We start from the raw sequence: 11,599 nt of genomic DNA, 5'->3' as shown, positions 1-11,599 counted from the left end.
GAGGAGAGAAATTAGACAAAAGTGGAGTGAAGCTAGAGCTTGTGATAGGCTACGCGCTACCGCAAAAGTAACCAATGGGGTAAATAAGGAGGAGCGAGAGATGCAGCTGAACAGCATAAATCAGAATGTAACCCTCAGATTGGGGTGCTTACTCGTTAGGCACCCGTTCTTGCAAGTTCGTATCAATAAAATTCGCTGCTTCAGAATTTGACTTGGACTGAAATTTATTAATATGTGAGTTTTGTTTCTCACAAACAGAATTTCCCTTTCACCAAAAACCATGTTGTCGCGGCCTGATTGCCTTGAACTTCTCTAAATGCCCTGCCATAACATCAGATAATAGCTACAAATTTAGGTTACAGAAGCTTGAGTTGCAATCTTCGCCTCAAAGGATATTTAACAGAGATATACAATATAATGGTAAGTTTAGATAATGTAGAGAAAGGAAAGCAGACCCAAGAGTTGGATCTACATGGATCAGGTGATACAGATTTAGACTTTTGGCAAAAGATATACAGTGGGTTCTGCGGAATTCCTTTTTTGTGAAACAGTTGATCGTGACATGAAACTCATTTCATGTAAGTGTGGTGGAAGGGAGATGATGAATGAAATAAAATAAAATGGGATGGGTGCAAACATGATAAACTTTCAGCTTTTGGGGGCTGAAAGAGAGAAATGGGACAATTTAGATTTTCCTAAATGAGTTGACCGAGACTGACTGGGTTGAATGACCTCCTTTTGTGCCCTAATAATGTGACTATGATTTATGGCTTAATTAGTTGTTTTGAGTACCACAAAGAAATAATACCAAAAAATGTCACAATCAGCATTTGGAAAGTGGTAATGCCAGAAAAGCAGAGTAAAGGCTAATGGTTCCGTGAAAACAGTACTTACTTTGAGCGGCATGACACAGTTTTATAAAGCACAGTTTTAATGAAGACTTCTAAGATTTGAGAAAAGTCAACTGTTGTTTCCGTACATCTTTTACCTTTGTACAGAGTAACTGTTGCCCAAAGTGAACTTTGAAATGAACAGTGTGGAAATGAGGCTTGAAATGAAAGTGTGATTCAACACATTCTTAGTTAAACAGAAATTGTTCCAGCAAGAAGAAGTCTGAAGATTTAAGCACCAAATCAGGCTTAGAAGACAATACAGACCTACGTAAAGACTTGAATTGGTAAGTCTGGCTGTTCTGCATGAGATAGTGATTTTACTGTTCATGAACAGAATGCGTATATTCAGTATTTATAGTACCTTGAAGAAACAATACTGAAAGAAATTAAGTATGAAAAATAAAGAAAAACTTGAATATAAAAACTTGCACAAAGGTTCAAGGTTTGTGTAAAGATTTGTAGCTCGGGTTGCAGTTGTTGTGGGTATATTTGCTGAGCTGGGAAACTTGGATTGCAGACGTTTCATCCCCATTCTAGGTGATATTATCAATGCTGTGGAGCCTCCTGTGAAGTGCTGCTGCACTGTGTCTGCTGGAATTTATGTGGTTTCGTTCCTGCTGCTTCTGGTTGCCGGTTTCGGTTGATCATTGCAGTGGTCGGTATATTGGTCTTGGTCAATGTGTTTGTTCGTGGAACCTATGGATGAGTGCCATGCTTCTAGGAATTCTCTGGCTGTCCTCTGTTTGTCTTGTCCTGTTCTTGTAGCTCGGTTACCAGTTGCAGCAGTTGTGAGTATGTGGGCACTCATCCACAGACTCCATGAATAAATACACTGACCTAGACCCCACATACTGCAATGAACAACTGGAACCGGTAACCAAAGCAACAGGAACAAAACCACATAAATTCCAACTGACCAATTGCAGCAGTGTCTCACAGGAGGCTCCACAGCACTAAGGATGCCACCTAGAAAGGGGATGAAACATCTACAATACAAATTCCCAGCTCAGCAAACATACTACAACAATTGCACAAATGTGCTAGTTCCTATGCCTTTCAATAGTGCACTTGTATCTAAACATGAACCTTTAATAAAACATTTCAGGGAAAGGAATAGATTTCTTAAGAAATAGCAAACAGATAAAACACTTTTGTGGAATGTGCCTACTGATAATTCCTCAGTGACAATGTTAATATTCTTTTAAGTTAATTATCTAACAAACAAATACCTTGAATCATTGTTTAAACTTTTGGGATTAGTATTCAACTTTCTGAATCTTACAATGCAATACATTTGAATGCTACCTTACTTTGTGGCGCAAATAAGATGGGAGTGGGATAAAAACTGAAAAGTAAAATACCAGATCACTGGGAGAATCCTGATTTTCATTTCTCAAGCTGTTCACGAGTTAGTGCAGCCACCAGAGAAGGGCTGGAGTAAAACAGATATGTTTGAATTAGAGTCCAATGATGCAATTACAGCATTTTCACTTGTGCCTGTGCTGCCATCACTCCAGAAAACACCCATTGTTTGTAAACACAGGAAAATAACCAGTTTCAGTAGCATTTAAAAGTATATTCTCCTGCTCTAATTTAAATCACTAAAATTTTACAGACAGATTAGTCAGGTTATGGTGCAGAGATGACAGCCTTTTGCTTGTAGTGGCCCCTGGAACTGAGGCTGCTGCCTTTGTGAATTGCTAATGTGTCCAGTTCCAGGGTAAAATGTAATATTGCCGCACTGTATTCATTGTAAGAGAGCTATGAAGTGGAGTTGTAAATTTGCAATCCTGGTGAAATCATTAAATGTTTTCTGGTTCAGCAACCAGATTGTGCACATGATGCTGGCACTAATCTACTTGTCATCTCTCTCCATACATATCAACTAATTTAGGGTGTAGGTTTGCTCGCTGAGCTGTAGGTTTGATATCCAGACGTTTCATTACCTGGTGAGGTAACATCATCAGTGGCGACCTCCAAGTGCAGCGAAGCTGCTGTCTCCTGTTTTCTATTTATATCTTTCTCCTGGATGGGGTTCCTGGGGTTTTGTGGTGATGTCATTTCCTGTTCGTTTTCTGAGGGGTTGATAGATGGCATCTAGATCTATGTGTTTGTTTATGGCGTTATGGTTGGAGTGGCAGGCCTCTAGGAATTCTCTGGCATGTCTTTGCTTAGCCTGTCCCAGGATAGATGTGTTGTCCCAGTCGAAATGGTGGTATTTTTCATCCGTGTGTAGGGCTACGAGGGAGAGAGGATCGTGTCTTTTTGTGGCTAGCTGGTGTTCATGTATCCTGTTGGCTAAATTTCTTCCTGTTTGTCCTACGTAGTGTTTGTGGCAGTCCTTGCATGGAATTTTGTAGATGACATTGGTTTTGTCCATGGGTTGTACTGGGTCTTTTAAGTTTGTTAGTTTTTGCTTGAGAATGTTCGTGGGTTTGTGTGCTACTAGGATTCCGAAAGAAAGGACAACGGAGAACTACAAACCTGCATATACAGAAAACCAACAAACACTGACCAAATGCTTAACTACACCAGCAACCATCCTAACACACACAAACAAAGCTGTATCAGAACAACGAGCCACCACACACTGCAGCACAGACGAACTTCGGAAAACAGAAGAGAACCACCTATACAACGTATTCAAGAAGAACGGATACTCAAAAAATACAGTTTGCAGATTCCTCAAGAACAAACCACGACAAGCAGACCAAACACAGCCACAAACTGTAACCATTTTACCATACATCAAAGAAGTTTCAGAAATGACAGCCAGACTACTAAGACCCCTCGGAATCCTAGTAGCACACAAACCCACCAACACTCTCAAACAAAAACTAACAAACTTAAAAGACCTAGTACAACCCATGGAAAAAACCAGCGTCATCTACAAAATTCCATGCAAGGACTGCCACAAGCACTACGTAGGACAAACAGGAAGAAAGTTAGCCACCAGGATACACAAACACCAGCTAGCCACAAAAAGACACGACCCTCTCTCCCTCGTAGCCCTATTCACGGATGAAAAAAAACACCATTTCGACTGGGACAACACATCTATCCTGGGACAGGCTAAGCAAAGACATGCCAGAGAATTCCTAGAGGCCTGGCACTCCAACCACAACGCCATAAACAAACACATAGATCTAGATGCCATCTATCAACCCCTCAGAAAATGAACAGGAAATGACATCACCAGAAAACCCCAGGAACCCCATCCAGGAGAAAGATATAAATAGAAAGCGGGTGACAATAGCTTCGCTTCACTTGGAGGTCGCCACTGATGATGTTATCTAGCCAGGTAATGAAATGTCTGGATATCAAACCTTCAGCTCAGCAAGCAAACCTACACCCTAAACCTCAACCTGAGCTACAAACCTTCACAAACCTTGTATCAACTTATTTGTTATGTCACCTACCAGGAAACAAAACCTCCTTCCTGACCCTATTTCTACAACAGCACTTCCACTAGGGTATCAGAAAACTAAGATTCCCTGATCAATGGCATTGTGCCTGCGATTCCACACACCAATAATCTCACCCAAACTTCATTTCAAGACTGGCTTTAAGAAGCAACAAGTGCACTGGATGTACCCTTACAATGGGTTGCCTGAGTAGCTTGATTAGCACAGAAATGTTGCGATTCATGTTTAAATGATGTTTGATCACAAAAATTAATTGAGCCTCCTGCCAATGTAAGTTGATAGGAGGAGGTCCTCATGTGCAGCACGATCAATCAGTAAACTGTGAATACATTGCCCATCGTTCCCCTGGCACAGTATGGCTATCCACCCCCATAGAATGCCAGCTGGTACGCTAAGCTTCAGCAATGGTTACTTACTTCTGTGACCACTCGATGCATGACCATATGTTCAGGTAGTGTCTGACTCTCAGGTAACGTCTGCCAAGAATAGTCATCCTAACTCCCACATCTCACTCACCAGTATCTGCCAGACATCTGCTTTTAGTGTACTGGAAATATATGGACAAGACAGCTTGTAGCATGCGAGCCAACACTCAAGTTCAGTGATATAACCATTACTTTGCTTGATGCAGGTCTTTGCATGAAGGACTTGGCTTGTTCCATAATTGGACAACACTTTTCAATTAAAAAATAGATTTTATGAGCAAAAGAATTGTATTAGCATGATCCATTTCACAATAATCTTTTTGCCATAAAGACAATGTTGAGTAAATAATTCAACAAATAATTTGTTGACACAAACAAAATCTTCCAATTGATGGTGGTGATGGTGAGGTTCAGGGGTGTGGTGGCACTGCTCTCTATAGTGAAGTAGTTTGCCACAGGGATATTTTTCATCTCTTAAGCTGTTCTCAAATCTAGACAAACTGAAATTAAGTATTATAGATTCTGAGCAGAAAAAAGCAAAAATATTTTTCAGAATTCACCATTCTTTTTAAATCTTAATTCCTGTTGGTTAATCAACTTAGTGTCTTAAGTAACCAATCAAAGCATTTGCAAGAGTAATTGCACATGATTATTTTTGAGCAGAGCAACAATTTACAGCTTATAAAGTTGGAAGATTGAATTTAAAATTCCAGATAATCAAGCACAAAATCCCCATCATAGTTTCCTTATTTCTTCTGGTGTGACTGAACACTACTTCTGAGAGGAATTGATTCATGACACAACAGACTATTATTTCTGAAACCATAAAACCAAGTACAATGAATGTGAAAACATTGTTTTATAGTAATGATAACATAATACTGTTATAGTTGGTGGAAAATTTTCCTTATTCTATTCATCACTTCTATTGATTTTATTGATATCGTTCTGACCAAGATAGGAGAGTGAACTAACTCCTTTTCTTGTCCCACTCCTGGGTTGGTTCCCACACAATTTGAATTTAAAAGGGAGGCAAAATTATCAGTTCAATAAACATTAACTGCACTGTGTAAGTTTGATGGAAAAACTATAAGCCAGCTAGGTTCTTTATTGTTGAAGCTGATTTATTTTTTGATTTTTCAGCAAAGCCTTTTTCCAGTGAGATTCAAGATGGGTGCATGGAGTAATGGTCCACCTTCGCACATGTTAACTTTTCTCACGTAGTTGCCTCCTCTTCAGCTTATTAATTATGCAATTGTGCGGTAGAAAGGGTGGAAATGCTTGCTGCTTGCATGACCATGTGACATTCACACCACTGATCAGATTTAAACCCCATTGGATTGCTCTCGATTATCCCATTTCCTCTGCATCCAGTTCATGTCCTATTTTTTGGTTCCAGTTGTGAAGGGTACAGATGAAACACACCTTTTCAAGGTGACACTGCAAGGTCCTATTAAAGACCTCTCTGCTCTATTCCACTATGTTGTGGAGGTGTCGGTGTTGGACTGGGGTGGACAAAGTTCAAATGAAATCACACAATACCAGGTTATAGTTCAACAGGTTTATTTGAAAGTACAAGCTTTCAGAACACTACCTAATGAAGGAGCAGCGTTCCAAAAGCTTGTACTTTCAAATAAATCTGTTGAACCTGGTGTTGTGTGATTTTTAACCTATTCCACTATGGCTCTGCTAGGAGAGTGGGCAGCATTGTATTTTCATTCTGCATCACTCTAATATTTTTGTAAAGATGTCGTTTGCCATGTATGGAGGGCATTGCCCTTGTTTCCTGGCAGCCATCTCTGTATGGCCCAAAGGACTTGGAAAGTGGAAGAAAACTGTGCCTTCATTATGAATGCATCCTGGCTATATCCAGGATATTTCATCTGACTAATAGAAGATATAAAGTTGAGGTAAGGAATGCAATTTCAGGATGGCAAGCTGTAACTAGTGGAATACCACAGGGATCAGTGCTGCGACCACAATTATTTACAATATACATTAGTGACTTGGATGAGGAAAGTGAATGTGACTGCAGCGGGATAATAGACAGGTTAAGTAAATGGACAGAAACTTGGCAGATGGAAAATAATGTGGGAAAATGTGAGGATACACACTTCAGCAGGAAGAATAAATGATATTATGGTAATATTATTTACCATAAAGAAACAGTGCAGAAAGCCACAGCTCTGAGAGATATAGGAGTCCTCATGTTTATCTCACACAAAGCTGACATATAAGTTCAGCATTTCAAAGGATAGAGACATTTTGCTAAAACTGTCCAATGCTCTAGTTAGACCACAGCTGAAATATTCTGAAGAGTTTTGGTCTCCTTGTCCAAGGAAAGATATATTGGCATTGGAGCAAGTCCAGAAAGGGTTCACTAGGTTAATCCCTAGTATGGAAGGATTGTCTTATGAGGAGTAAACAAAGAACAAAGAACAAGAACAAAGAACAATACCACACAGGAACAGAACCTATGCCCCTCCAGGCCTGCACTGACACGTTTTGCCCTTCAATATTAAAACTGTCTTCACTAACAGAATCTGTATCACTCTATCCCTTCCTATACATGTTTTCGTCCAGGTTTTTCTTGAATGCTGCTATTATGTCTGCTTCCACAATCTCCTCTGGCAATGCTTTCTAGGCACTCACCATCCTTTGTGTGAAACATGTGCTTGCACATCTCTTTTAAACTCCCCCCCTCGCACCTTGAAACTGTGTCTCCTAGTAATTGACCCCTCCACCCTGGAAAAAAGCTTCATACTTTCCCTTCTATTCATGCCATTCAAAATCTTATAAACATCTATCAGGTTGTCCCTCAACCTCCTGCATTCCAGTGAAAACAAACCCAGTCTATACAACCTTACTTCATAGCTAAGATCCCCCATACCTGGCAATATCCTGGTAAACCTTTTCTGTACCGTCTCCAAAGCATGCACATCCTCCAGATAGCATGGTGACCAGAACTGTATGTAATATTCCAAGTGTGGCCTAATTAAGATCTATAAAGCTGCAGCATAACTTGTTTATTCTTATACTCAGTGCCCTTTCCAATTAAGTCAAGCATTCCATAGGCCTTTTTTACTACCTTATCTACTGCCACTTCAGTGATCTGTGGACCTGCACACCCAGATCCTTCTGCATATCAATACTCCTTAGGGCCCTGCCATTCACTGTATAACTTCCGCCTGTATTTGACCTTCCAAAATATATCATCTCACATTTGTTTGGATTAATCTCCATCTGCCATTTTTCTGGCCATGCCTCCTGCTGTATCTTCTAAAAACCCTCCTCACCATCCGCTATTCTACCAATTTTTGTATCGTCCACAAACTTACTAAGCAAACTAGCTACATTTTCCTCCAAATCATTTATGTACATCATGAACAGCAGAGGTCCCAGCATTGATTCCTGTGCAATACCACTAATCACAGCCCTCCATTCCGAAAAGCATCCTTCCATCGCTACCCTCTGTCTCCTATGACTAAGCCAGTTCTGTATTCACCTTGCAGTTCACCCTTAGGACTATGCGACTTCACCTTTAGTACCAGTCTGCCATGGGGGACCTTGTCAAAGGCTTTACTGAAGTCCATGTAGACAACATCAACCATCTTTCCCTTTTCAATCATCTTCATCATCTCTTCAAAAACCTAGATCAAGTTAGTGAGGCATGACCTCCCTTGCACAAAACCATGCTGTTTATCACTAATCCATCCATTTGCTTCTAAATGCTTATAGATCTTGTCCCTGAGAATCTTTTCCAATAATCTTCTTGTAAAGAGGGATGTGAGACTCACAGGCCTGTAATTTCCTGAATTATTCGTTACCCTTTTTAACAATGGGACAACATTAACTGTTCTCCAGTCCTCTGGGACCTCACCTGTGGTCAAAGAGGATACAAATTTATCTCTCAATACTACAGCAATTTGTTTTCTTGCCTCCCTCAGTATTCTGGGATAGATCCCATCAGGATCTGGGGACTTATCTATCTTAATTTTTTTAAGACGCACAACACCTCTTCGTTTTTAATAGCAACTTGAATTAGAAGTTCGACACTTCCTTGCCTGAGATCATCTTCCACTAATTCCTACTCTTTGGTAAATACCAATATAAAGTATTTGTTTAAGACCTAACCTATCTCTTCTGCCTACACACATACATTCCCTCGTTTGTCCTTGAGTGGGCCAACCCTTTCCAAGGCTACCCTCTTGCTTCTTATATCTGTATAAAAAGCCTTGGGATTCTCCTGGTTGCTAATGACTTTTCATGACCGCTTTTTTCCCTTCTAATTCATTGCTTAAGTTCTTTCCTACTTTTCTTATATACTTCAAGGGCTGTGTCAGTTCCCATCTTCCTCAACCTTACATATGCTTCCTTCTTCTTTGTGACCAAGTTCATAAATCCCTGGTCATCCAAGGTTCATGTAACTTGTCATACCTATCCTTCATTCTTGCAGGAACATGCTGCTCCTGAACTCATATTAACTGCAGTTTGAAATACTCCCACTTGTCCAATGTGGATTTACCCTCAAACAGCTGCCTCCAATCAACACTCTTCAGTTCTTGCCTAATATTATTGTAGTTCACCTTCCCCCAGTTTAACACCCTCACCCAAGGACTGCTGTTGTCCTTATCTATGAGTAACTTAAAACTCACAGTATTATGTCACTATTCCCGAAATGCTCCCTCCCTGAAACTTCACTCACCTAGCTGGGCTCAGTTCCCAAAACTAAGTCCAGTTTAACTCTTCCCTAGTTGGACTGATTACTTTCTGTCCTGAACCCTCTGAAGTATACATTCTGCTTCATTTAAACCCACGAAAAATAGGTCCCAGTCAATACAGGCAAAGTTAAAATCACCCATCACAACAACCCTGCAGTTTTTACATCTTTCAAAAATCTGTCTACATATTTTCTCCTTTATCTCCTGCTGACTGTTTGCGAGGCCTTTATTATAGCCCTAGTATTGTGATTTCACCTTCCCTATTCCTGAGTTCTGTCTATACTGCCGTGAGGCACAAGTCCTCTGATGTATCCTCCCTCAGTGCAGCAGTGACATACTCCTTTACTAGTAATGCAACTCCTTCAGGCTGGTTAGGTTGGGCCTGTACTCATTGAAATTTAGAAGTATGAAAGGTGACCTATTGAAACGTATATGATTCTTAGTGAACTTGACAGGGTAAATGCGGAAAAATATTTCCTCTTTTGCGAGAGTCTAAGACCAGAGGGCATAATCTTAGGGTAACGAGTCATCCAGTTAAGAGGGATGATAAAGTTCTTCTTTCAGAGGGTAGTGAATCTGTGGAAGTCTTTAACTCAGAGAACTGCTTGAGGTTGGGCCATTAGGTATATTCAAGGCTCAGAAAGACTAAGTTTTAATCAGTAGGAAAATCAGGGTTGAGGGGAATAGGCAGGAAAGTGGAACTGAAGATTTTTCAGATCAGTTGTGATCTCATTGAGTGACAGGGCAGACTCAACAGGCTGAATGATCAACTTCTGCTTGTCTGTCTTATTTCTTTTGTCTTATGTCTTCTGGTAGTCTTCAAATCTACAAACAGCTCTGCTTTGTTGACAGCAGTTTCAAAAAAAAGGAGAGAAGGGTATGGCTGTTGCCCCTTCTATTCTGTGACAGACCCTGACTGTTAGTTCAAATCCAATATCATTTTCACAACTTGGGTCATGTGATTGTCACTGAGCACTCCATAAACTCTGAGTATCTCCATACAACTGGTGGAGTTCATTATAACTGCAATATTATTACTGGTGTAGGCCAGGGTCCATAACTCTGATAAGTGTTCCTTTCAAAAAGTTTGAGATATTTATATTCTATCAATGACATTAAAGATTAATATATATCCATCCAATCACATTATAAGTTGACATGTTTTCTAACATAGGTTCATAACCATGTATTTGTGTGCATTGAAAGTAGAAACGGCTAAATTGCTTGTGTTTATTATAGAAGTGTTAAGTGATGCATTTCAGAATGAACAATGAAAAATGGCAATATAATTTCACTGGTATCATTGTAATGGGAGTACAGGAAATGAGAAACCTTAGGGACTACAGACAGAATTCTTTGAAACTGGCTGGAGAAGTTAATAAAGCTATGTGAATAGCCTCCAAATTCCTGGGCAAAATACTGCAGTGAAGTCCAAACTGCAGGAAGTTATGCCAAAACTAAATAAATCACCAGTTTGGAGTGCTCTGGTTGGAGAATTGTGTCTACTGTGAAAGTTTTGGAATGGGTACAAAAGACATTTATTAGAAAGATTCCAGTGATGAAAGATTAGAGTTAAATGGATAAACTAGAGAATCTGAGGTTATTCCCCATGGAACAGAAAGATCTAAGAAGGGATTTGTTAGAAGTCATTAAAACTTATGAAGGCCTTAGGTAAAGTAAACAAAAAGAAACCATTCCTCATGACTGAAGGGTCAATAACCACAGGGCACGCATTTCATCTAATTGGCAAAAGAAGCAGACAAACCACAAGAGAAAGTATTTTTAATTTAACAAGTGAGTAAGATTTGAAATAGGGATTTGGATTCAGATTTAATTGTAGCATTAAAAAGGAAATTGGATAAATACTTGAGGGATTGAGGAAATGGTATGGAGGGAGGGTGGTGTCACTGAATTGTTCTTTGAAAGAGTAGACCTGATAGCTGTATAACTTTTTCTGCACTGTTCTATGATTCGATAATTCAATTCCTATTTTAAATAAAATAGAAACTCAATTCTCTTTTGCTGTTAAATCTGCCTCCACCACATTGCAGGTTGTGCATTCCAGATCCTAGATTAATGATAAGCGTAGTTAAGTTTGGAGGGGTCACTGTAAAAGTTACCTCGGAGGTAAGATA

At 39.7% G+C, this 11,599-nt stretch overlaps 1 protein-coding gene across 3 annotated transcripts in view; it reads left to right on the top strand.

Moving 5' to 3' along the window:
• The first annotated feature begins 982 nt into the window (after positions 1–982).
• The window catches only part of abcc12 (ATP-binding cassette, sub-family C (CFTR/MRP), member 12), a 117,490-nt gene continuing 106,873 nt past the window's right edge, over positions 983–11,599 (top strand). For 2 of the 3 annotated variants that reach the window (XM_072596245.1, XM_072596243.1), the window contains exon 1: positions 998–1,177. The gene's annotated coding sequence lies outside the window, so the exon portion shown is untranslated. Of the gene's footprint in view, positions 1,178–11,599 lie in introns of all 3 variants that reach the window. The other variant, XM_072596246.1, reaches the window with a different exon arrangement.

Source organism: Chiloscyllium punctatum, chromosome 26 (assembly GCF_047496795.1).
Source record: "Chiloscyllium punctatum isolate Juve2018m chromosome 26, sChiPun1.3, whole genome shotgun sequence".
NCBI lineage: Eukaryota > Metazoa > Chordata > Chondrichthyes > Orectolobiformes > Hemiscylliidae > Chiloscyllium > Chiloscyllium punctatum.
This window is presented reverse-complemented; position numbering and strand designations above follow the sequence as displayed.